At 33.4% G+C, this 25,245-nt stretch overlaps 1 pseudogene; it reads left to right on the top strand.

Moving 5' to 3' along the window:
- LOC114267461 (uncharacterized) overlaps positions 1-22,182 on the top strand; it is a 99,709-nt pseudogene extending 77,527 nt beyond the window's left edge.
- Positions 22,183-25,245: the final 3,063 nt, after the last annotated feature.

The following is a 25,245-nucleotide window of genomic DNA, read 5'->3' as shown; positions in this document are numbered from 1 at the left end:
TTCAAAATGATTATCTTCTGAACAATCGAACTGTACTGCTTTCTGAACTGATACTGTTAATTGAATGAATGTATGTCCTATATTCTGAACTGTATTGTGGCATCCTTAGCAACTACTGTTTACTGTTACTGTTATAGAGATCTCTGTCGGTTCCCTTATTGGAACCACTACTGTTTACTGATTGATGGCCATCATTTATTGTTCGGTCTTTTAAGACCTACTGTTTACTGTATTGTTATGCTAATAGATGTACCACATATGACTGAATAACTGATATACTGAATTAACGAACTGTTTTCATTACTGTAAGGATATTCATTCTTAACCTCTTTACGCATTACGTTATTCACTGGGCTTTAGCTCACTGCTCATATATATATGTAGGTGTACAGGCACCAGACCGCGGCTAGAAGCGTCGAGGTTAAGCTCCAGTTTTGTCAAGCCAACCACTGTGCCTCACTGCGAGGTTCCGAGCCTGTCAAGTTATGGCTTAGGGCTGTTTTAATTTCTCCGTCTGTCTCTGTATCTGTTTTGTATAACTGACAGACTGTTACCGTACTGTTTAATAGGGATTAGGTCCCTGAACTGAATGATTGTATATATGTACATACTGTTTTGTCACTGACTGCATATATGTATGAAAAAGTCTTTTGCATACAGACTATCACAGCTCATTGGACATTGTTTATTTACTGTTTTGGCTTCCGCCAGGCCCCTGTACTCTATTTTACTGTATTACTGTTAAGCAGGCCTTTGGTAATCTCGGATTACTGGCCGGTTACGGTGCTAAACCCATAGGGGCAGGTTTGGGTCGTGACAGAGGCCCATATACTGAGTGGTCTAGATTATCGATACGTGTTCCGCAATGGGTCCATAGAGGCCTAATAGGATGTTCCAATTGGGAAACCTAATTGAAGAGAAGCTAATTCCTAATAATTATCAGAAAAATGATTGATCAATCGAATTTGAGCTCGCCTGAATTGTCTGAATTAATAAGTCAGACAATCGAGGTCACTTTTATCAACTGCTGTTGTCATCCTTATCAACCACGACCGTTATCATTGTCTATCAGTGTGCCAATTGGCATCTGCCCGGATGATTGACATCTTACCGGGTGACCGGTCGAACGACTGTCATGTACAAATTTGGACGAATCCAAATTCGATGGACAAGGTTTTCTTGTCATTATTATAAGAGTAAGAAAATTATTTCATATCTAAGGTTTCAGAGGAAAGAAAATGAAGAATGACAAGAAGATGTATGATTCATGAATTTTGATGGATGTGTGACTCATGAATTTTGATAGAAATATAAATAAAAGAAGGAAAAAAAAAAGGGTAAAATGTTAGTAAAATATAGAAGTATGTCAAATATATATATATATATATATATTCACTCAAGTAAACGAATTCAAATTATTTTTTTTTTGAAAAGTTATATAAAAAAAATTTAAAAGTCAAAATAAGAAAAAAAAATCATTATTTTATTTATATTGTTTTTTTTAATAATTATTTAATTTTTTGATGTCTTTAAAAGGCTGATTTTTTATAATAAAAAAATTAAAAAGAAAATAACTTAAAGATGAAAATAAATCAAAGCAAAATCAAGCAAACCCCAACAAACATTCAATTAGCATAGGCAACGTGAGACAGGTAAAGTTGTTTTAAAAAGATGGTTAAAAGTTAATTTTTTTATTTTTAATTTTTTTTTAAATATGTAAAAAATATGAGAAGTAATATAACCTAAATTAATTTAAAAATTGAGAACCAACTATTAACCCACTTTTCAAAGAATCTTCAGTCGTCCTCCCGATCGATTGATAGTTTGATCAAATCCCAAATCACTCCATTAGAATGCGCGATATCAAATCAAGCTTTTTTTTTAATCAAATTTAAGTGAAATTTGATGAAAATTTTGAATAAAACATTGGTTATGCTGTAATAAATTATTTAAATTTATTTTTATACTATCAAAATGATTTCTTTTTTAACTATTTATTTTTATTAGTTAAATATAACTAATAAAAAAATGTACAATTTAACTTCTTTTTTTCTAATAAAAATCACCTAAAATCGTTATCATTGTCCATGACTAACCTTTTTTCCCAACCCATTTCTACCCCTCTATCTATTTTTTCTGTCCACCATTGTTACTTTTCTCTTAGGATGTAATTTTGGCCCGGCCCATCCGGGCTCGGGCCGGGCTAGACTCATGTTGGGCCTTACGGGCTCCCTCAAAAAAAATCGGGCCGGGCCGGGACACGAGCCAGAAAACTAGGCCCAGGCCCAGGGATATTCGGGCTTTAGGCCGGGCCTCGGGACGAGCCCCTGGGCTCGGGCTGTGGACGGGCCTAAACAGTTTTTAAATTTTTTTTTAAAATTTTTTGTACCAAAATTTTATTATTTTCCATTAAAAATAACATTGGGCATCGGGTGGACCAGGCAGGTAGGGCCTCAGGCCGGGCTTTTGGGCGGGCCTTGAGCGAGACCAATAGGCGGGGCCAAGCGGGCCGGGCTTCAAAATGATGGCCCAGGCCCAAGGCCTCAGGCTGGGCTTGGGCTTGGGTCTAAACGGGCCTTAACAAACTGGGCCCACATCGGGCTGCGGGCGGGCTTCGGACCGCCCGCGGGCCACGGGCCAAAATTACACCCCTACTCTTCTCATTTTTGCATCTTACTGACACCGTTCTCATTGATTTTTTAATGGGTAAATTACAAATACACCTCTTGAGATTTACTTAATTTATGAATTGCCTCCTGTAATATGAAAAATTACAAATACCTCTCCGTCATAATTTTTTATTTAACAGAATTAATTGAAAAAGTGTAATTTCTAACTGTTCACCTATACAATAATAAAATTATCTGAATTATTAATTGAAATAAAATTTTAACATTATTAAAAACATTAATTAACTTGATGATTTATTAATAAAATGATCTATTTGTTAAGAAATTAGAAACTTTAAGAGGTGGGATGTAATTTTTAAAATCTTAAGAAGAATTTATAATTTCATTAAACCTCAAGGGAGGTGGAGGTAATTTTTCCTTTTTTAATCCATAGCTAATCTAGCATCACTAATTAAAAAATAATAATAATTAAAATTATCTAAATTATTTATATTTTGCTAGCTAAAATTTATATAAAATTAAAATTTGGGATTCCCTTTCTATAAAATTTTAATGGTAAGCAAGTAAACTTCAAAATTCTTAAATTAAACCAAAATAATATAACCATAAATGATGCAACATTTTGGGAAATGAAGCAACATTTCCAAAGAAGAAGAAAGCATCCAAAAATTAAATTCTAATATTTATTGGCAGCCCAGTGCATCATTCTCTTTCACAAGAGTTCTGTCTGATGATTCCCGCGCACCCCAACTCTCTCTCTCTCACGCAAAAATCCCACTACCTTCAATATGTATTCAACCTTTCACATTTTGTTTTTTATTTCTGTTTCCATTCTATCACTCATCACTGACATATTGTTGTTGTGGGCGTCTTCTGTCATATCTGGTATCGAACTCACAGTAGTGCTCTCTTCAAACCGCAACCACAACCGCAACAATGGCGAACCCAACGTCGAGCTTCAGTCTTCCAACAATGGCGACATCAACGATGATCAGTCTGGGTCGTTCGAGTTCCAATTTGCTTCTGACTTCTCACCGAGCTATATGACTTCGGCTGACGAGCTGTTTTTGAACGGTGAGATCCAGCCGATGTCACCACTATAAGCACAGCTCCAATGGCAAGAACACAAAGAGGCCTCTCATCATCATCATCCTGATCGCATTGTGGAGTTGGATACTCCGGCGATCGAGTCAGGCTCTGCTTCGAGGTCTTTATCGTCTGGAATGAAGAAGTGGATATTCAAGGTCTTCACTTGCTCATCATGTTCAAGGGACGAGAAGAAAGAAAAGAATTGCAAAACGCAAAAGCAAAAGCGAAAGCGAAGCAAAAAATCGATGGCCAGAAAACCAGCGAACGGCGTCGGAAAGCGTGCGAATAGAGCACAGGAGACGAAGAAGAAGACCTTATTGCCGGTAGGGCAAGCAGTGCTTGGATGTCTAGGGTTGTGCCCTTAATGAATTGTAATTTGAACTCTGTCCTCTGTCCAGAACTTTGAGCTTAACTTCATAACACTTTTTTTTTTTTTTTTTTTTTTAGCTTAGCTTTGCCAGAACTTTGAACTCTGTCCTCTGAGTTGTAATTTAATTGATGATTTTGATTCTTTCAATATGAAGATATTATTAGGTTCTATCCTTGTGAGAATGTGATGTTTTGGTATGATGTTAAAAAATCGATCTTTTATGTTCTAATTTAAAAAAATTAAAAAAATTATGAAGTTAATTTTTTAAATTATCTAAGAGTCAAAGTGAGTTAAAGTTATGTAATATTTTATTATAAAATAAATTATTAAATTAAGTTTGTATAAGATTGCTATTTATCCAAAAAGTGTTTGACAGTAATAGACAAAGGTGATGAAGTTATTTTGTTTGATCCTTCATATGAAACATATGAAGCATGTATCAGTATGGATGGAGGCATTCCAGTAAGCTTCTTTACTTCACCTAGGGTTATCTCCCTGCATTATCCTTTTAACATAGATCTGGTCAATTTTTAATGCCAAAATTTTTCACTTCTGTATTAATATTTCAGAGATCCATACTTTTTGCTGGTACTAATAAAAAAATGATCAGGTATATGTGCACCTTTTTGGACTTTGGATTCTGACAAACTCATGAAATCCTTTACTACTAGAACAAAAGCTATAGTATTGAACAGGTGCAGAAATTTCTTTTATTTTATCTTTGAAACCAGGGATTCAAATGTAATGACTTGCAAAATTTTGATACATAAAGGCCAAAAAGTTACAATATGCACATTTATGAACATAATAGGGTTTCAAAAAGAACAATTCCAATTACAATTGATGCTTAGAAGTTGTCATCTTCAGTTGGCACTGTTGTCTTGACTCCAATGCCTTCATGATTAACTGATATCAGTGGCATGACATTATTTTCCTTGTGAGGTTTATACTAGGACCTACAAAATTTTGAGTTTGTGAACTAGGTGCTAATTTTGAGTGGACAGAAAAATGACAATTTAATTTTCTCTAGCACCGTAGTGCATAAAGTTTCAGATCAATGCCAGGTATTGTCTATAAACTTAATTTTCTCTATGCATCCATTACAAACTCAATGAAATTGATATTGAATTGCAATGTACGGAAGGCTTGGAGGACATAAATTACAATAAAAGATTTGTAGCAAATAAGTAGCCATCTTTTGTCCACCATTAGTAATTTTCTGCTATTGATGCCATTATCTCATAAAGTGTAGCACAACATTTAGTTTGGTCATATGGTTGGTTTATGTTGTGATTTGTGATGATAAATTTATTATCTTTTTTCTTTGTGTAATTGTATATTCAGTTCAGAGGGCATTAAGCTTCCAGGTTAAGTGGCTGAAATTTGTTTGGAATTCAATGGAAGTTTGCATTATCAAAATTATTGTGCACACTGCACAGACAGCTCCAATGATGCTTGAACCATTATGTGATGTTTTTCTAAATAATGTTAAGAATTGTTCAATTTTTTGTACTTATGATATCTTTCCCCTCCCAAACACATATTAATGTGCACTAATTGGGCGTTTTTTATTTTTTGTTTTTTTTATGATATCTTTATGAGTTAAAAATGTATTGATATATAATGGCACAGCCCTCATAATCCAACTAGAAAAGTATTCACCAAAGATGAGCTTGAGACAATTGCTGGAGCTTGCCACACCAGAGATTGCCTAGCTATAACTGACAAAGTATGAATATCAACACCATCTCTATTATACTTGTCGAGTATTATAGTTATTCCACATGACGTGATAGTTATTTTCATGCTCCTTGCGGCTTTGTTGTATAACAGACTTAGATAATTTAGTTGTCTCATAACTTGTAAATGGAAAAAATATGTCAAATTCATTGGATTTCTTAGATATGCACACACCATAACTACGAAATGAGGACACAAACGTGCTTTGAGTTTATATTCTCTGTTTTGAATTGTGTAACATAAGTCCTATATTGGGTCATCTGTATTAGTGAGTTCCAATCGTATCGAATGAGTGTGAATTTGGCTGAAGAATGAAAAAGAATTGTTGTTGAACATGGTTGGATCCTTCAATACCTACTTGGTGGTTAGATTATGATTTATGTTGCTAATGTTGGAGACATTTATTGTTTATGACTAGATGGAGTGCATATACACTACGTTGGAACATAGTTTGTGTTAAGGGAGAGAGATGGACACAGAGATGGTGGATGATACTTATTAGTAAATTAATGAGAATGAGACCTAGTTGAATACCATAAAGTATTCTCAGTTGCATAGTTTCAACTTTCAAGTACAAGAAGTAGAAACATGCATGGTTTGTCTGACCCTATGTGGTTGACTGAACAATAATGGGTTTCAGAAACAGCAAAAACATGATCAAGATGACCGTATGAAAGGTTTTGTTTAGCAGATCAAACGCCCCAATAGTCCTTCTTGTATGACAGTGGTTACTATCTAGTCACAATTGTATACACTGTTGAAGATTGAAATGGCAAGTTGAAGTGGTTTGAGAAGTATAACCTAACCTAATTAGAATAGATGACAAGAGCTACTGAAACAACTGGGCTGTCTATATATTTAACACATAAAGGGGGGAGGGTTTCAATAGAAGGGAAAGAATTTCCTTAAGCAAATTCATAAAAATGGGAAAATAAGTTCATCAAATTTGGGAAAGCGAAAGATCTTTGAGGACCAGGTTGTGACTGCAGGAGACTGAACCTTCATGAAAACTATTACTGTCAATATGGTGATTTCGTTTAGTCAATTTGTCATTTTTGTTCACAAATATGCATGAGAAGATGTTATGAGAATGACATGTTATATCCTAATGAAATATGAAAAGACAACAAATAAGTGAAAAAACAGTCAGAGTGCTAATCAATCAATTCATCTTCTTAGAACATCATGCATCTTTTTTTTTTTTTTTTGATCAGCAAAAATAAACTTTATTGATGAAGAAAGCAAGAAACATACGAAAACTTACATCAATAAAGAAGGGAAGTGCAAATAACATCATAACTAACATTACCAATCCCAACTAGGTTGGCACTAATAAGGAAGCACAATTCTTTGCTAGCACTTAACCCAAGATTGGTGAGGAACCAATCCAAAGAGCCAAAAAGAAAGAAAGGAAAGAACAACAGGAAACCTCCACACAACTCCTAAAACAAAACAGATCATAGCAACCACCATTCAGGCTAGAGAAAAACTTCACCTAGTGCTACCCCATATGTGATACAAAACTTCACCTAGAATCACTCCATTCCTTACAGCAGCAGCTGGGATATGACAGTCGGGCTAATGCAAAACTAAAAAACTCCACTTCTCACAGCAACAAGCAGGAGGTGTCATTCAAACACCAGCATCACAATCCTAAACTCCACTGCTAAACAAGACTGTTGATAGAACACAGCAGCCACCAGCCATTCAGACAAAACACAGCAGCCACCATAAGCGATTCAGACACCAGAAGACAGCAGCCCTCCACCTGCAGATCACAGCAGCCATCCAACCCATACATCTCAAAAGCATAGCAGCACCTGACCCAGGTTCTCAAATGCATAACAGAAGGGGCATTAGCATTACCATTCCCTAGCCTCAGACCATACAACCACAACAAAGCAACATACCACCTGTAGGCCAAACAACTCCACTATCTACAGAATATAGCAGCCATCCACATATCAGCGGCATACACATTAGCAAACAGAGCACCACAACTGCAGACCAGATTCCAGTAACATATCCCAATGCTTGCCCCTCTACCCAAACAGAGCATCCCAAAGCCACCCAACTGTAGCCATCCACATATCAGTAGCATACACATTAGCAAACAGAGCATCCCAACTACAGACCAGATTCCAGCAACATATCCCAACTACAGACCAGGTTCCACTTAAGTCTAAGGACACCTCAAATTATCTACCCAAACCATAGCAATCTCATACATCAGGAAACCCAACCAAGCCTCTGAGCCCAACACCAAAAGCTTCATCAAAGCATACATCAGCAGTGCATATCAGAACACAGACCAGTAACTTGCAACCAAAACTAGATCCACCCAGCAAAATTCAACATCGCACCTCAGCTGCATTACTTAATCTGATCCAGATTGTTAATTAATTCCATGGTAGAGTACATGAATCCCTTAGAGGAAGCTTTAACCCACATAGAAAATAAGCAGTGCATATCAGAACATCATGCATCTTCAGTGTGCTAATTCCATAATTAGACTGGAGACCTAAACATTAGTATTAATAGTGAAGTTTTCTTTACCGGTATTGGATTTTTCTGTAATGAGCAAAATCTACCATCCCCTAAACAACTTTCCACATGTAATGGCCTATTTTTAATGCTAATTACCAAGAAAAGTGAATGAATGTGGAAATTGCTGTTTTTTTCTTTCATTTGTTAACCAAAATCTACTGCTTGTTTCAATTGATCTTTTATGTTTTCTCGATGTTCTGCAGGTATACGAGCATATTACTTATGACAACAAGACACATATATCCTTGGCCTCACTTCCGGGAATGCAAAGGCAAACTATCATCACATTTTCCTTGTCCAAGACTTACAGTGTTACAGGCATACTTCAATAGCTTACCTACCAGAATTGTACTTTAAATGTGCTAATCTTGGAAGATTTCATGTTCTTTCGAAATTCTGTTGAAGTTCCTCTACCATTCGTGCATTATGTTCTATCTTAAGAAGCACGGATCCAAACACAGGTGTAGGCGCGCCCGCGGGGCCTCATGCTACAGTTCGGACTCGCGATTTGTGTCGCGGTTCTTAATCTGAACCAAAGAGTCCAAATCTGGCAAATCGTTTTGAGAAACAGATTTTTGAAAAAGTAGTGTCAAACATGGACTGCTTTGCCAGATACAGAGTCGCCACCTAAATATTTTTTAAAATGGGGAAATTTAGGAAACCCTGACTCGGTGCCGAAGGCCACATGTCCGTCATCACCGGAGTTGTCTCGGCTCGGGAGCTTGGGTACGATCGGGGAAGGTCAGCTATGAGCACCCCCTTTCGCCCGGTCCGAAGACCGGCCTCTACTAACCATGATATCCGATTTTGAAAACGTTATGTGTTCTTATTCCACTTATTAGCCTAGAATTACTATGTTATGCGTGCAGCAAACAAGTATAGACTAGATTGCCTAATTTGGAAAGAAACATTGCATATCCGTTTGTTTTGGAAAATGTTTTGAAATTTGCTACTCGCAAGTAGGCTAAAATACGGATTTCAATGAGTTTTTCCAACTCAAACAATCCAACCTTCACCCACAGGCATCCAAGCAGTTCATAACACATAAGCATTTAGCCGCATGGCAATCATACTGTCATGTTAACATTCACACCCATGTGAGATGCTAAAGCATAAATACTTACATCGTACTCCATGCCAAAACAGTAAACTAGTTAGCAAACATGCGTGTCCTAGTTCATGTTAAATTGCCTAATGCAACACATACAGGATGCAATTAGATAGGCTCGGCTAACCTAAGCATGGCATACGAAATGCGATCAACTATCACATATTCAATTTTTGAATTGAAGTACAAATGCAGTTAGCGTGATGTACCGAGCCTAATGCATGCAATACAAATGCATGGATGCACACATGCATAGCATAAGGTATGCTGAATTAAACGTGCCCTAATCTACCATCGTAAGCAGGTAAATAAAAGGGAAGAAAGAAGTGGGGATTAGAAGACATGCATCACACACACGCACACTTATTACAGATTTGCCCTCGCTCAGAGGGACCAAATAAATATTACAAATTAATTAACTACGCAAGCTAATTAAATATTACAAATTAATTAATTTAATTAACAAATTAAATTAAACTAAGAAAACAGATAAACCGCCTCGGGAAACGCGCCGCCATGCATAGGCTGCCTCTGTTTTCCTTCCTTCACTCCTCTGGAGGCTGTCAAAACCTCAGGACTGCGTCCCTGGGCACTGGGGAGTACCACCGGCTGAGTGTAATTACCACCGGCAGTGGTGTGTGGCCATCGGCACAAATTGAATCTGTCGGCAGAGAAATTGTTGCCGGTCGGCACCTTACACTGCCGGTCGGCAGAGTGTTCCTGCAGAATCTGCAAATGACAGCAACAGAGGGCAAGACAAAGCATGGCAGCACAATTCAAGGCATATATGCACCAACCATGTCCCTTATCATGATAATGACTCAAAGGGGCATGTGCCTCGATTCTCGGACCACCAATCACGCATTTCCATGCATGATGGCCCAAAGAACCAAGTATGAAACTTTGATTTCAAATGCATGCAAACCAATCAAACAAACTAGGCCCAATTCCTATCACCAATTCAAGGAACAAGGCATGCATGCAAGATGCAATGCAACCTCGGCATACAAGCTAAGGATGCAACATGGCATGGCAACAAACTTATGCAATCATGCAAACAAACATGAAGCAGTGCTAACTAATGCTAAGGTGGTCTTAAACATGATTTGGGCAGCTCTAATAAGGCCCAAAACAGTGGCCAAAACGCTATAATATGAGGGACCAAATACATACACACATGCACATAATTGAGGGCCGACACTTAAGCACAAATTGAACAACCCTCAAGCACATTTGAAAGGGGGAATCATGGACTAATTAGCATGCAACATAAGCATTGAAATCATGCTAAAACATGGTGCCAAACCAAGCAATAAATCAAGCCTACCATGCAACAAATGGCCTAAGTGCTCAAAGCAAACCAATGGAGCGTTGGACTACACTTAGCAAGACCAAACATGGCATGAAATCATTGACCAAAAACAGAGTTTTGGGACATTAATACAAGGCCTAAGGACCACTTAGATGGCATCCAAATGACTCAAAACAAAGGCATGCATAATCACCAAAACATGGAGCATGAGATGACAACCTTACAAGGCATTAAAGGGACATCAAATGCGAGCTCTCAAGCATACAATAAGGTCTGAAATGGCATGGTGGATGGTCTCAAATCACCAAAACAATGCAAGGATGGCATGCTATACATTCACATACTTAAGGCCAACAAGCCGGAATGCAAAGGGGCTATACGATGCATGCCAAAATCAACCCAAACAACCTAGGACAGACCTAGAACATGGCAAAACATGCACAAAATCTTCACAAGACTAAGCCTAAAACATGCTCTAACAAAGGCTAACAACCTAAGACATGTTAAGGCATTACAAGGCAACTATGCTAAGCATGCATGGAGTACCAAAACCAATTTAAAATCATGTTATATTATGGATATATAAGCATGAAAAATAGCCTAAACATGCTCAACACACACTCAAGCATAATGCTCTCTCAAGAGGCCAAAACACGCCCTTTTCAAGGACAACAAGGAGAGGGGGTGGCCCTCTCCTTCTTGGGACTTCAAGGCATCATCTTCACCACTGAAATCCCTCAAGATTTCAGTGGTGAAGAGACCCCAACACCAAAATCCCGGAGCTAGCACAAAATGGCCCAAAATGAGGCCTTTCAAGGCCTAAGGGGGGTCAACCACCCTCAAACAACAAAACACTCTTAATAAACAATAAAGAGGGCCCAAAAACAGAACTTTTTTATGTTATACAATAAGCACAAAAATAGCTCTAAGATAGGTGGAAAATCAATGCAAAAATGGGGAATAAAGGTGTAAGTTTCTTACCCTTGATGATCCCTTCACAAATGGTGCTCCAATGGCCTCATTTAGCTTGAATCCAACACCAAAACTTCAAAATCAGTCCCTTAGAACCTCAGTTCCAAGAGGAAGGTGAAACACTAGGTGTTTGTGTGCAATAGTAAGACACAAAACACCTAGAGCACAAAAGAGAGGGAAAGAGATATAGGAATTGTATCTAACTCAAACCCTAAAACCAGAGCTTAACAATGGCTGTTTTTGCTCTCAAAATATCTAAACTCTCTAGCCTTTTCAAGCCAAGAGAGCCTCTCCTCTCTATATGGCACTTCTTGTCTTGTAAAGCTTACAAGACAAGCTTCATAAGAGGGAGATCCCTCCATACACGTGTATGGAGGGGAGAAAAAGCAAGACAGCTGTCTTAAAATATCTGCAAAAGCAGATGCACAGTAATCGGCCGGCCAAAAATGCCATCTTGGCCAAAAGGAGTGCCGGCCGGCACTAAAAAGTGCTGACCGGCAACAAATAGTGCCGGCCGGCAATATACATTGCCGGTGGCAGCAAAAACCAGCCGGTGGCCTCTAGCCACTGCCGGTGGTGGGTGGGGATGGTCTACAAACCCTACCCTGCCTGTCAAAGGCAAAACACAAGTGTTTGGTGTGAAACCAGACACTAAACAGTCGAGTTCGGAGATCCTGAGGCAAGGCACGCGAGCCGAGGCCTCCGGGAACTCCAAACGAACACAAACATGGATAATCACCGAGTGTTCTAAGCGGTGACGTCCAAGTCTTGAGGACGGTCAAAAATGGGGTGTCTACAACAGGACATGTTGATTCTCAAAAAATTAAAACATGGGCATGACAGGGACACAACAATTTTTTTTATTTACTGTGTATAAAAATATAAATTTGGGATACATAGATATGAGAGGTATCGTTATATATTTGGGTGTATTTTAATTTTTTTTTCCCCTACTTATTCTTGCTTTATTTCCATATATTTTACTTTGATTCCAAATCAGCTTTGTGAAACTATAGAAAAAAAAAAAACTACAAAAGTGTCCCAAGGTGTGTCCAAATACAGGACGCTTGTCTATGAAGTGTTCCCATTGTGTCTCCTACAAACAAATGATAATTAAAAAATTTGAGTGGACACGTGGACACACGCTCCCCATAGTGTCAGACATAGACACGGCACCCATCTTGGAGTGTCGATGCTTCTAAGGTTCTATCACTACTTAAATGACCAGTAAACGGTTTCTGTGTGTGCTCATGTTTTGATCTGCACTATGTTAACATGGATGTGTCTCTATCAGGTTGGAGAATTGGATGGGTGGTTGCTCCTGCTTGTATTACATCTGCAATTAGAAATATCCATACTAAATTAACGGACTCTGCTCCAGCACCTTTCCAAGAAGTTGCCTTGACTGCTATGAGAAGCCCTTTAGAATACTTTGAATCGTTGAGAAGGGTAGGATTTAGAAAGCACTAATTTGTCAATTTGATTGCATGCAATAGCTTACTCTGATAAAATTTGTGCTCATGATAATGCTAGTTGTTTTTGTAATGCGTATTTGCATTTGTGCTTAGGATTATGAATCAAGAAGAAATTACACTATCAGGTTGCTTGTTGGGGTTGGCTTCCAGGTTCAATTTAAGCCTCAAGGTTCATTTTTTCTATTTGCAGAGCTTCTTGAGAATTGTGCGCTATCTGATGTACGTGTCTTCTTTACCTAGTCTATGCATATCAAGAATCCAATACATGTATATACTGGCTCTGTTTGGTAGAGCTGTGGGAAAGTACTTATAGCTTATGCCTTAACAGCTTATAGCTTGTAACTATGAACATAAGCTGATTTCTGACTTATAAATTAAGCTTCTCCTGCCCCACTCAAAGAATAAGCTGATTTCTGACTTACAAAAACCTATAAGCTGCATTGTTAAGCTAAACCAAACACATCAAAATAGCTTAAATTAAGCTGAAAGCTGAAATAAGCTGTACCAAATAGGGCCACTATTGTATTTGCTTTTTTGAGATTGGATGAATGACAACCTATTGTGGTTATTTGTGGAGTTGGTTATGTTTTAGAAGTATTGTGTAACGCCCCAAAATTTGAGGACATCATGATAGGGTTTAAAACTTAAAATCAATTTTCTTAATTAAGAATCATCATCAGTGTTGCCACCAAATTTACCATCATCCATTAATTAACAACACGGAAACTAAAAATTCTTAAATTACAACTCCAATCAAACTTAAACTTTGTCTTAGTACACAAATATAAAAAGAACTGAAAAAAAAAAACTAGAAAACTCAAAAAAAAAAAAAGGTTCATGGAATCTTGGCACGCGTCAAGCTAACCAGGGTTGAATGTTGCCTTCCAACACCTCGATGTTTCCTTCGGTTTCTTCAGTACCTGGCATGAAACGCCAGGGCAATGGGAATGCCAATGAGCGACGAGCTCAATAAGATACTATAACCCGAAAATACCCACCCCGATAATAATACTCACAAATAATAAATATTGTGTAATAATAGAATAATAAGCAGCATTTAATAAGCATAATAGAAATGTCAACAGTTAAAATAATAACAATAGATAAATAAATAAATAAAAATGACAAACATAAGCAATATTTCATCATAAGGAAAATGCCCACTTTTCATTTTAAATTCTGATAGATTTAGTTTATCAGACAAGTTTAAGTAACTCCCCGCGGAGCATTATTTCCACTCAACCGCTAAGCAATGGTCACGGGAAATTCTGACTCCCCCTTGGTCAAATATTCAAATGTCACTTGCTGTAACTACCAATGATGCCCACACACCATAATTATGTACCCGAGTTGTGGCATCACGGTCTGCCCCAAGGGAACGGTCTATGTAGTGACGCCTGCACCACCAACCTTATATCGCCTACACCGATAAGAGCCGAAATACCTTCCCGTGCCATGTTAGGGTTCGCAACTCACTTGCGCAAGATTCTAAACCGGGCTCACCCCATCACTTGTAAACTTTAATGCATCTATTCAATTTCGTGTTTCGTTACTTCGTCAAATTCACATTTTGATGCATGTGCGAGTTTTAGTTTGAAAACCACAGTGTTATAATGTTTATATAGGGCAACACAATCATGTATGGCAACCAAAATAAATATGATAGAATGTCTTAGGAATTATCACAAAATTTCTTAGGAATTCCCACACTACTTTCTTCAGCACTGTATGTAAAAAAAATATGAAACCCATACCAAACGATGTTCAATCGTTACGATATTTCAACTGGTGCTAATTCATTGAGTTAGGAAAATATTCCGAGGAGAATACCAGAGCTGAAAACGATTTTCAAAGGGAGAAATAATTTTGGAAGAAAACTGGTTTTTCTGGGACAGTGAGTTATAGTACTTCTAGCATAGGTGATCTGTGTTGGAAAAATAAAAGCAGCCTCAAACGGTGTCAAAAGAAGGTATGGTTAGAACTGCATGTTAGATACTTGAGTTTAGAACATGTTTCCAGAAGGATTCGAAGACTGAAAATCGACGGAAGATGGTCAAATAATTTTTCTAAGAAAACTAGACAGATTCTGTCACATTTTGGAAAAAATTTGTGTTTCTCTCTCAATACTTAATAAAAAATTATGAAACCAGCGGCGTTTGAAAGGTAACTTAAAAATATAAATTTTCCAATTTGAACCACTTGAAAATTTATTCTGTGGAATAAATGGTGACCTGGTAAAGTCAGCATTGCTGCTGCGTCCAAACAGCAATGAAATAAAAAATATATTCAGGCCATGAAAACGTCAGCACAGGTGTTCTGTGTTCGAAAAATAAAAAAAGTCCTCAAATGGTGTCAAAAAGAGGCATGGTCAGAACGGTTTGCTAAATTTTTGAGTTTAGAACATATTTTCAGAAGAGTATGAAGACTGAAAACCAGTCGAAGGAGGTCAAATAATTTTTATAAGAAAACTGGACAGATTCTGTCACATTTTGGAAAATTTGGCGTTTCTTGTAAGAATATAGGATCTATATACTAGAAATCAAAACACTATGAATATAATTAACTACTAAAATATAAACTCAGATACATATCATTTGATTCCGTTATTGTCTTGAGTTTTGCTTCCTTGAAAGAATATGGCATTCACAATTGGAAAACCTTAGCACCATCTCTTCCCCTCCTTCTCCTAATCTTTATGTTGTCTTTCAATGGGGCTGACAACCCTTTGATCTACATATATATAGATATATGTAAACCCTAATAAGGATAGGAAAGGGGACTGGGCCTAAATAAAACAATTACTGGGCCCTCCCATTAAGGAATCCAAATAACTTAAAACAGGCCTTACACCTCCATATCACATATCCACATATAAAATAATATATACACTAAGATGACCATGGCCCAAACTTTATGGATCATAATAATAATTTTGGGCTCATACCAGTCAATCTATCTGAATCACGTGCAACCCATTTTTCACAAACCAAACAAAATATAGTCAATGACAGCCTAATTAAGAATAAATTCTTACATTTCTCTCTCAATACTTAATAAAAAATTATGAAACCAGTGGCGTTCGAAAGGTAACTTAAAAATCTAACTTTTCCAAGTAGTCGTGCAAAAAAATACCCTTTGTAGAGAAAATGAGACCTGTTTGAATCCACTGCTTCTGATGTGTTGTAAGCGACGCTTAAGGAAAATATTTGTTTCGGTAAGAAAATGGTATCCAATGATTTTATAAAAATTTTACACAGTGCATAACACCTATATATGCTTCCAGTATACACAAATTTTTAAAATCAATTATTTTCAATTTATTAGAGCCCTCTTTTCATCCGATAAAGTCTGAAACAATGAGGAAGAATCTAAGTTTCAGGTAAAGAGAAGCCATTCTCATCTCATTTTACTCTTTTGCAAGATTATATCAACAATGGAGAATATTGAACACATAAACACAGTAGCTAAGCCATATATTTATATCAAGAAGGAATATGAAATTATAACATAATGAAACCATCATTCTATTCAAAATTTTAAGCATGCATGGTATTATTTTGCTATATATGACTTAACCATGCTTAGTTTTGTATATATAAATTATATAATTTCAGTTAGAGGTATCAAAGGGAGGATAAAGGTGATGTATTCTTACCTTAGTGAAGTAAAAAAAAATCCCAAGTGTTGGGCTCTTCTTTCCTTCTCTTCTCTCCTTTCCCTCGTGCTTTCTCTCCCTCTCTTCTCTCTTTGTTTTGCTCTTACAAGTGTGTGTAATAAGGCTGAATAGTGCTCCTAATATAGGAGTTTGGGGCCTAATTTGTTATTATTATTATTTTATTTTATTTATTTATTTATTTATTTTTATACTTTACTTCTCCTTTTTGCTTAGGAACTCTCATCTAATGCTTAGATGGTAGCTTACAGATTATGCCTGCCGTGGCTGCCTTAATCAAGGCTTGGAATGCCATTGCATGCTTACTTCTCTTAGGGAGGTTGAGTGTGGACTTGGGAAAAAAATAAGTATGCAAGCCAGGTAACCTAGATAAAAAGAAAAGGAAGTGGCAATTAGCCACTTTCCTTGCAACTTGATCACTTTTTTTTTTTTTTTTTGAATTGGATTGAATTGAAATTGGTGTCAATACAATATTAATATGTATATATAATTTATTTATTTGTTTACTTATTTAATATTATTATTTTCAACTGGATGGTTTTCTTCCTACTAAATTCTAACTAACTTATTTACTATCAATTTAATCCATTTAGTATTCACAACTGTATTTTGATACAGAATTTTAATCACATCAAGATAAATAATTTTATTTAAAAGAATTTAATATTGATATTAATTATGGTGCTATTAATATTATAATTTAATGATTTAATAATCACTATTGATTGGCTTAATATTATTATTAATAAACTAATTAGTTGTTTAAAAATTCAGGTTCTTACATATTGCCTCTAGGGCATGACAATAAGAACTATCAATCAAGATGACTTATTTGTTCAATATTCTCATCATCATACATTAGTTTATATAATACTAGTGGTCACCCGTGCGATGCACGAGATTTTAAAAAGTCAATAATCATTAAAAAGAATTTGTTATTTGATTGCATTTTTTAATATTTTATTTAATTTGTGTATGTAAATCTTATTTCACATCATTAAAAAATATTTAATATTTCACATTATTGAATTTTTTTAAAAACTATCATACATTAAGTAAATCATTACATATATAATAACTAATTTATCTAAGAATTACTTCAGACAATCAAAAATAGAGTAACAAAGGCATGTTGTAATTAATCAAAATGACTAATATATTAAATAAAAGTAACACTAATTTTGTTTAATCAATAGTAGATATTAAATTAATCTTCCCATATAATATAATAAATTAAAATAAAATTAATTTTAATTCCCATTATATGGTTAAAATTTTTTTACATGCTATTTGTTTTTTGGTTATATTGATTCATTAAACACAAATAGGTTTGGAATGATTAAAAAGAAAAAAATGTTTGGAAATGCATTAAACTTGAATTGATAAACATAAAGAATATAAATATTTAAATTATTCAAAAAAAAATAAACATTTTAAATATGAGATATCTTCCATTTGCTCAAACTTTGAATCTAAATATAAAAAAAAATTAAAAAAGAAGAAGAAGAAATTTGTGGTTTAAATCTCAAAGGAAATGAGTTCCTAAAAATAAATTTAAGATTTTTAGGCACCGAAAAAGGATTAGAAATGGCTCAATGTTGATTGTTTTTCCCTAATCTTCTGTTCATGATTTCTTTTGCAGGAACTTGTTTTTATATTGAAAATATTATGCTTAAACAAAAGATATATATGGAATTTTATCATGTTTACAATTTGTATGGATAATTAATTGATGATTTTAAAAAATAAAATATTAAATTCAACTTGAAGATAAACTTTAAAAAAATTAAACTAAAATATGTAGAATTTTATAACAAACTAACAAAAGATAAATATAAATCATTAAAAAAATTATTATCTTTTTGGATATTTATATCCCAATCTCAATCCTTTTTTTTATTTAAATATTTTGTTATCTTTTATTTAAATTTTCATTTTGCAGTTCAAATCTAAATAATTATATTTTTATTTTTGTATATTCTTTCATCAATATTTTTTTGTCACTCATATATAAATAATTACCTTTTTATTTTAAAAATTATTTGACTCGTACTATTTTTTTTATTTTAATATTATGCTTAAACAAAAGATATATATGAAATTTTATCATATTTAAAATTTGTATGTATAATTAATTAATGATTTTAAAAAAATAAAATATTAAATTCAACTTGAAGATAAATTTTAAAAAGATTAAACTGAAACATATGAAAATTTTATAATAAACTAATAAAAGATAAATATAGATCGTTAAAAAAATTATTATCTTTTTGGGATATTTATATCCCAATCTTAATCTTTTTTTTATTTAAATATTTTGTTATCTTTTATTTAAATTTTCATTTTGCAGTTCAAATCTAAATAGTTATGTTTTTATTTTTGTATATTCTTTCATCTCTATTTTTTTGTTATTCATATATAAATAATTACCTTTTTATTTTAAAAATTATTTGACTCGTAATATTTTTTTATTTAAATATTTTTAATTGTTCATATATAAATAGTTAACTTTTCATTTTTAAAATTAATGGACCTGTAATATTTTTTATTTAGTTATTTTTTTATCTTTTATTTGACTCTTTATATTATTTTTGTGGTTAAAATTTAAATAGTTATCGTTTTTATTTTTTATATTTTATCTTTACCTCTTTGTTGTTCATATCTAAATATTTATCATTTTATTTAAATATATATAATCCTTTTGGCTTTTGAGATTTTGATAATTGACAAATGATTAAAAATTAAAAAAAGTGGCAGAAGAGACTTGAGGGGTGACACGTAAGAGAGAGAATTCATAAGAATTTAGTATTAAGAGTTTGGAGAATTCTCATACTCTACTACATTTGCTTATAGATATAGTATAGATTTGTTTAACTTCTGATCATACATTTCCACTCCATTTAAACGGATATGAAAAGAAACATTAGAAAAATAGATATGAAAAGAAAGGAATCAAAGTAGCCAGCTTTTGTATAATCTTCCAATTTCCTTGCAACTTTCCCAATAAAATATATAAATATATATCCTTGTGAACTGTATATAAGAAAATAAAGTTTACTGTCACTTCTTTTTTTGATTGTTTAATTTCTGATCATAAATTTCCACTCCATTTAAACGGATATGAAAAGAAACATTAGAAAAACAGATATGAAAAGAAAAACAGAGACATGTTCAGAGCAAAAGAAAAAAAAAACAGGGACATGCACATTACAATTTTGTGCAATATTTATAGTCAAAATAAAAAATCGCAAATGCTTGGAACAAAATACTTGGAACAAAAAATAAATTAGTAAAGCAAACGAAAAAGAAAAAGAAGAACCGAGACGTGCATTCGATCGAGAGGCGGACTGCTGAATTCAGGGACTGCTAGTGTTCACTGCTGATGAAGGAAGTTAATGAAGTATATTTTAGATTTGTTTGAGGTGGGAGAGTAGCATGGGAGAGGGATATGTATCTATTGTAGGAGTTGTGGGAGAGTGAAAGTTTTTATATCTATCCGTTATAGGATATGGATAGTTAGGTGTTTTTTGTTTTTAGATTTGTTTGAGGTGGGAGAGTAACGTGGGTGAGGGATATACGTGGGAGAGGGATATGTATCTATTGTAGGAGTTGTGGGAGAGTGAAAGTCTTGATTTTTTATTTTTTATAACTTTTTATGGATAGGTTTTGATTGGTTTTTTTTTTTTTTTTTTGACAGCTTTTATGGATGGGTTTGTTAGGAGTTTTTATTGTTCTCAAAACGTGGGAGAGGGATATACGTGGAGAGGATATGTATCTATTATAGGAGTTGTGGGAGAGTGAAAGTCTTGATATATATATATATATATATATTTTTACAGCTTTTATGGATGGGTTTGCTAGGAGTTTTTGTTGTTCCGAAAGTCTTTGAGAGGGGAGGAAATGAACTATAAACTAAAAAGAGAGCTGCCACGTATTTTTTAAAATTATGAGAATTTTAGAATATCATTTTGAAGGCTTTTGGAAACGCCACTACATTCTATTATATATATAGTATAGATTATAAATTATAATGCATTATATTTATAGAACTTGCCTTTTCATTTATTGATTCGGATATAGGGCACAATTGTTAAAATTTGATTTTACTGTAAGACTGCATTTAGTTCAAGATGATAAAACACTAAAACTTTTTCCTTCATGGTTGGATCCATTTCATGGATTTTCAACTTGGTGGTATTTTTTATTTTTTGGGCCTGAATCTGGTTTGATTCAAATTCATTTTATAGTTCTTGTAATTTGGTCATTTTTTCCCAGATCTTAACTGAGGTTCTGAAATGTGTGTTTGTATGAGAACTTTTGAATGCAACTAGCACTTGAGTAATGAACCGTAAATCAAAATCGACCCAACACAAGTTTGTTATCTATTATATAATGGCTGCTTGTTATATAGCAAAATCCTTGTTGGCTTGCTCGATCAAAACACTATTGCAATTTGCAATCAACCAAGTTTAGGAAAGAAGTTAACCCTGTTTTCTTTTTCTTAGTCATTCATATAAGCTATTTCATCTGGTTATAGCTATTGTATACTCCAAGGCAAAACTTGATGAACTAGGAGAAACTCATTGCAGTTTGACTACTCATGTGAAACTTAAGCAGGTGTTTGTGACATTGGATGATCCACGATACTTCTTACTTTGGTTCAGCTTTTGGAACTGCTTATAGTTTTGTTTATTTTAGGAAATTGTGTCAGATTGTTTGGTCAGTTTATGCTGACATCTTGTGAGTCAAAAATAGTTTAAATAAGCTAAACAAAATTTATTATTTGAAAGTTGGGGGAGAGATGCTTTTAGCTTTAGCTTTTTCTTTTTTATTTTCAATTTTCCACTTGCAAAAAATTGCACCAAATAGGCTCATATATGTCCACAGCAAATGGATTGATCAGATTTCATGTGATAAGGTTTTTTTAAGAGTTTAGTTCAGTTTTGAGGTCATCTAAATATTTTATTATTGTTATGTTGTGTTATGTTTTAATGGATTAACACCGAGTTTGATGCTTTCAGATGGAATTTGTCAAGGAACTAATTAAACAAGCGGGAGTGGTGGCCGTGCTAGGGTTTGGTTTTTTCATAGAAATTTGTATTTGGAGAAATTTCCTCTAGTTGATTATAGTTATCAAGAGAGATATATCAAGTTTGCTTTTTGCAAAAGCGGTGCAACTTTGGCTGCTGCTGCACAAAAAATTGGCGAGCTTGTAGATTCTTCGGGGCTTCTCAAACTATTTAAATTTGAGAGAATGGCTATTTAAATCTGATTTTTGTATGAAAGATGCACTGAGAAGGCAAATGAGAATTGCTGAGATGTTATGTACCTCATTGAATTTGGATGCATAAACAATGTTATTGTTGAGAAACATATTTAAGTCTGTCAAAAATTGAGGAACAATGGGGGGGTACAAAAGAACATTTTTAGGCCTCGTTTGGCAATATATTTGAAGCCAGAGGCAGCTTATTAATCTTTTATGGGCGTGAGCCCAAAAATCTAAATGAGGCCTTTTCATATATTTTTACATCATTAAAATAAAATAAAATAAAATAAAAATTGAAACATTTGTTTTTCATGCTTTTTATGACGCAATAATACTAATTAAGTTTTTATTTTATGTTAGCTTTTTACCATATTATTTTCAATTGGTATTATAGCAACTAACTTGAGTGTCGGGATACTTCCAGTTACTTACTGGCTGGGCACTAACCGTATTTTCTTTTGTAGATCTTGAATATACAGTGGTTGAGATGTTCTCTTGCATTGTGTTATCTTCGTCAACAGGATATGTTTTTCACTTACATAACCATTCTAAGGTTTCCCATATGAATTTCATACATTATTCTATAAGATAAAATGAACTTCATGCGTAATATTCGAATTAAATTGGCAACAATGTTGTTTTGTTATTGGAAATTTCAAGAATTTGTGCCATTACTTTGTGTAGGAGAACCAGTCCTCAACATCGTAGCCTCATTATCATTACTATGGTCTATAGCTTCATGCATTGTTTTTTCTATCTTTTGTCATGCATGCAGATTGATTTGGGTGATATGTGAATCTTGAATTTACAGAGGGAAAATAAAAATTAGCTTATGTTTTATTTCTCTTTTGCTTTACTTTTTATGTTCTTTCGACAAATCTAAAATCTTAACACAACCTTAGCAAATATTATTTGGAAGGCCTTTATCTCGACAATATTGTCGATGACACTAACAAATCCAAATGGCCGTTAAGTCCCAATCAACCTTCAATTTAGATTAGTTTGAGACTCAATAGTATAACTTCTCCCAGATTAGTTTGAGACTCAATAGTATAACTTCTCCCAGATTAGTTTGAGACTCAATAGTAGTACACTTTATTTCAATGTTACATTTTAAAATTTGTACAAATTCTAATAAAGAAAAGTATAAATGATTGAATAAAAAGAGTTATTCATCTTCCTAATAGAACATAAATCATTTATTATTAATATTAACTAACAATATTTTAGGGGGAAAAAAATTATAGTCATAATTAATTGAACATCAAAACAAATTAATACTTGGGCAAATTATACTAACAGTCCCTGTAGTTTAGGGTTGTGTCACTTTGGTCATTGACTTTTCAATTGTGACACATTTGACCTGAATTTTGAATCTTGTTCAAAATAGGGACAATTAAAAATATTATTACTCAATTTTAAGGGCAAAGTCTTCAATTTGATAAATATAAATTAATTTGACAAAAATAAATATTAAAAAAATATTTTTGAATTTTTAAAAATTATTTCTACCCACCAAGGATAAAATTATGTAAAATTAATAAATTTTTTACACATTTATTTTTTTTTACCAAATTAATTTTTATTATGTATTTGGATGATGATCATGTGATGGATGGTTGTTTTTATTTTCATTAAATTAGGTTTTATTTTCCCAAAACTCAAATATGACGACAATTTTGATATCATTATTAAATCAATCTATTAAATCAAAAAATTCAAAACTAAAAATATTTCATATATTAAATATTAATTACACATTAAAAGTCTAACAACCACACATTATATGATCATCATCTAAACACATAATAAAAATTAATTTCGTAAAATAAATAAATAAATGCGTAAAAAATTTATCAATTTTACATAATTTTATCTTTGGTGGGTAAAAATAATTTTTAGAAATTGAAAAATATTTTTTGGACATTTTTTAAAATTAGTTTATATTTTATCAAATTGACGATTTTAATTGTCCTTATTTGAAACAAGATTGAAAATTTATTATCAGATGTGTCACAATTGAAAAGTCAAAAATTAAAATGATACGAGTTATAAACGATTGGCAATGTTAGTGTAATTCGCCCTTTAATACTTTGTCACAAAAGTTTTTCAAAATGAATACAACAATTTGTTCCCATCTTAAGGGGTATGATTAAAATGAGTTAAATATTATGTTAATTAAAATTTTTAAGGAGTCCAGTGTAATAATGTTTTATAAAAGAACAAAATTGAATGTAATAATTTTAAAATAAAATAATCCCATATTTAGTCCAAACTTTTGACTTAGGATACAAATATTAAATAATTATAAATTTTAACATTAATGCTAAGAACACATAATCAAGAGACAAAATATATTACAAAAAATGTAATAATTAGTTGAGATTTTTTTTCCATACAAACCTTTCATAACTAAATTAAATCTCAAATTTTATTAAATTTTTTTGTGAATGATTATGTATTTTTAATATTATTGTCATTATAACCATGATAAGGAATGTTCTACAGAGCTAAACAACCAAAGACTATTTTTTTTTTCAGTGATGCTATTTTTATCAATTAGTGTATCAATACTAATTATGATATTATTATTGACCCCACTCACTATACAAATTACAAATATCAAAAATCTCTTAAATTATATTACATCATCAATTGATACATTAATTAATACACTAATTAATACATATAACATTAATTTTTTGTTTTCTTCTCATTTTTACCCAGCTTTGGGAATCCACCAAAGCCACTATCTTTAACATAAATTTTAATTTAGGGTGGGCCTTTTTGAGCGAAGGGTAAGTAAGGGTGTTTCCCAATTAAAGCACTTAACGCATAATAATAAGCCAAACTCACTACTAGCCCTTGGATTGATTCCCCCAAGCACTTAATTTTTTAAATTTTTTAAATTTTTTTTTAGGTAATTAAGATCAAGAATAAGATTAATCATAAATGATACAAATAAACCTCAACCTATATGACTTATTTCATGTTGGTATTTTAATATTTAATTTGTATCAATTACATCCTTAAATTTCATTCATTAATTCAATTTAGTCTCTT

This window comes from Camellia sinensis, chromosome 12 (assembly GCF_055761805.1).
Source record: "Camellia sinensis isolate YWXY chromosome 12, ASM5576180v1, whole genome shotgun sequence".
Taxonomy (NCBI): domain Eukaryota; kingdom Viridiplantae; phylum Streptophyta; class Magnoliopsida; order Ericales; family Theaceae; genus Camellia; species Camellia sinensis.
This window is presented reverse-complemented; position numbering and strand designations above follow the sequence as displayed.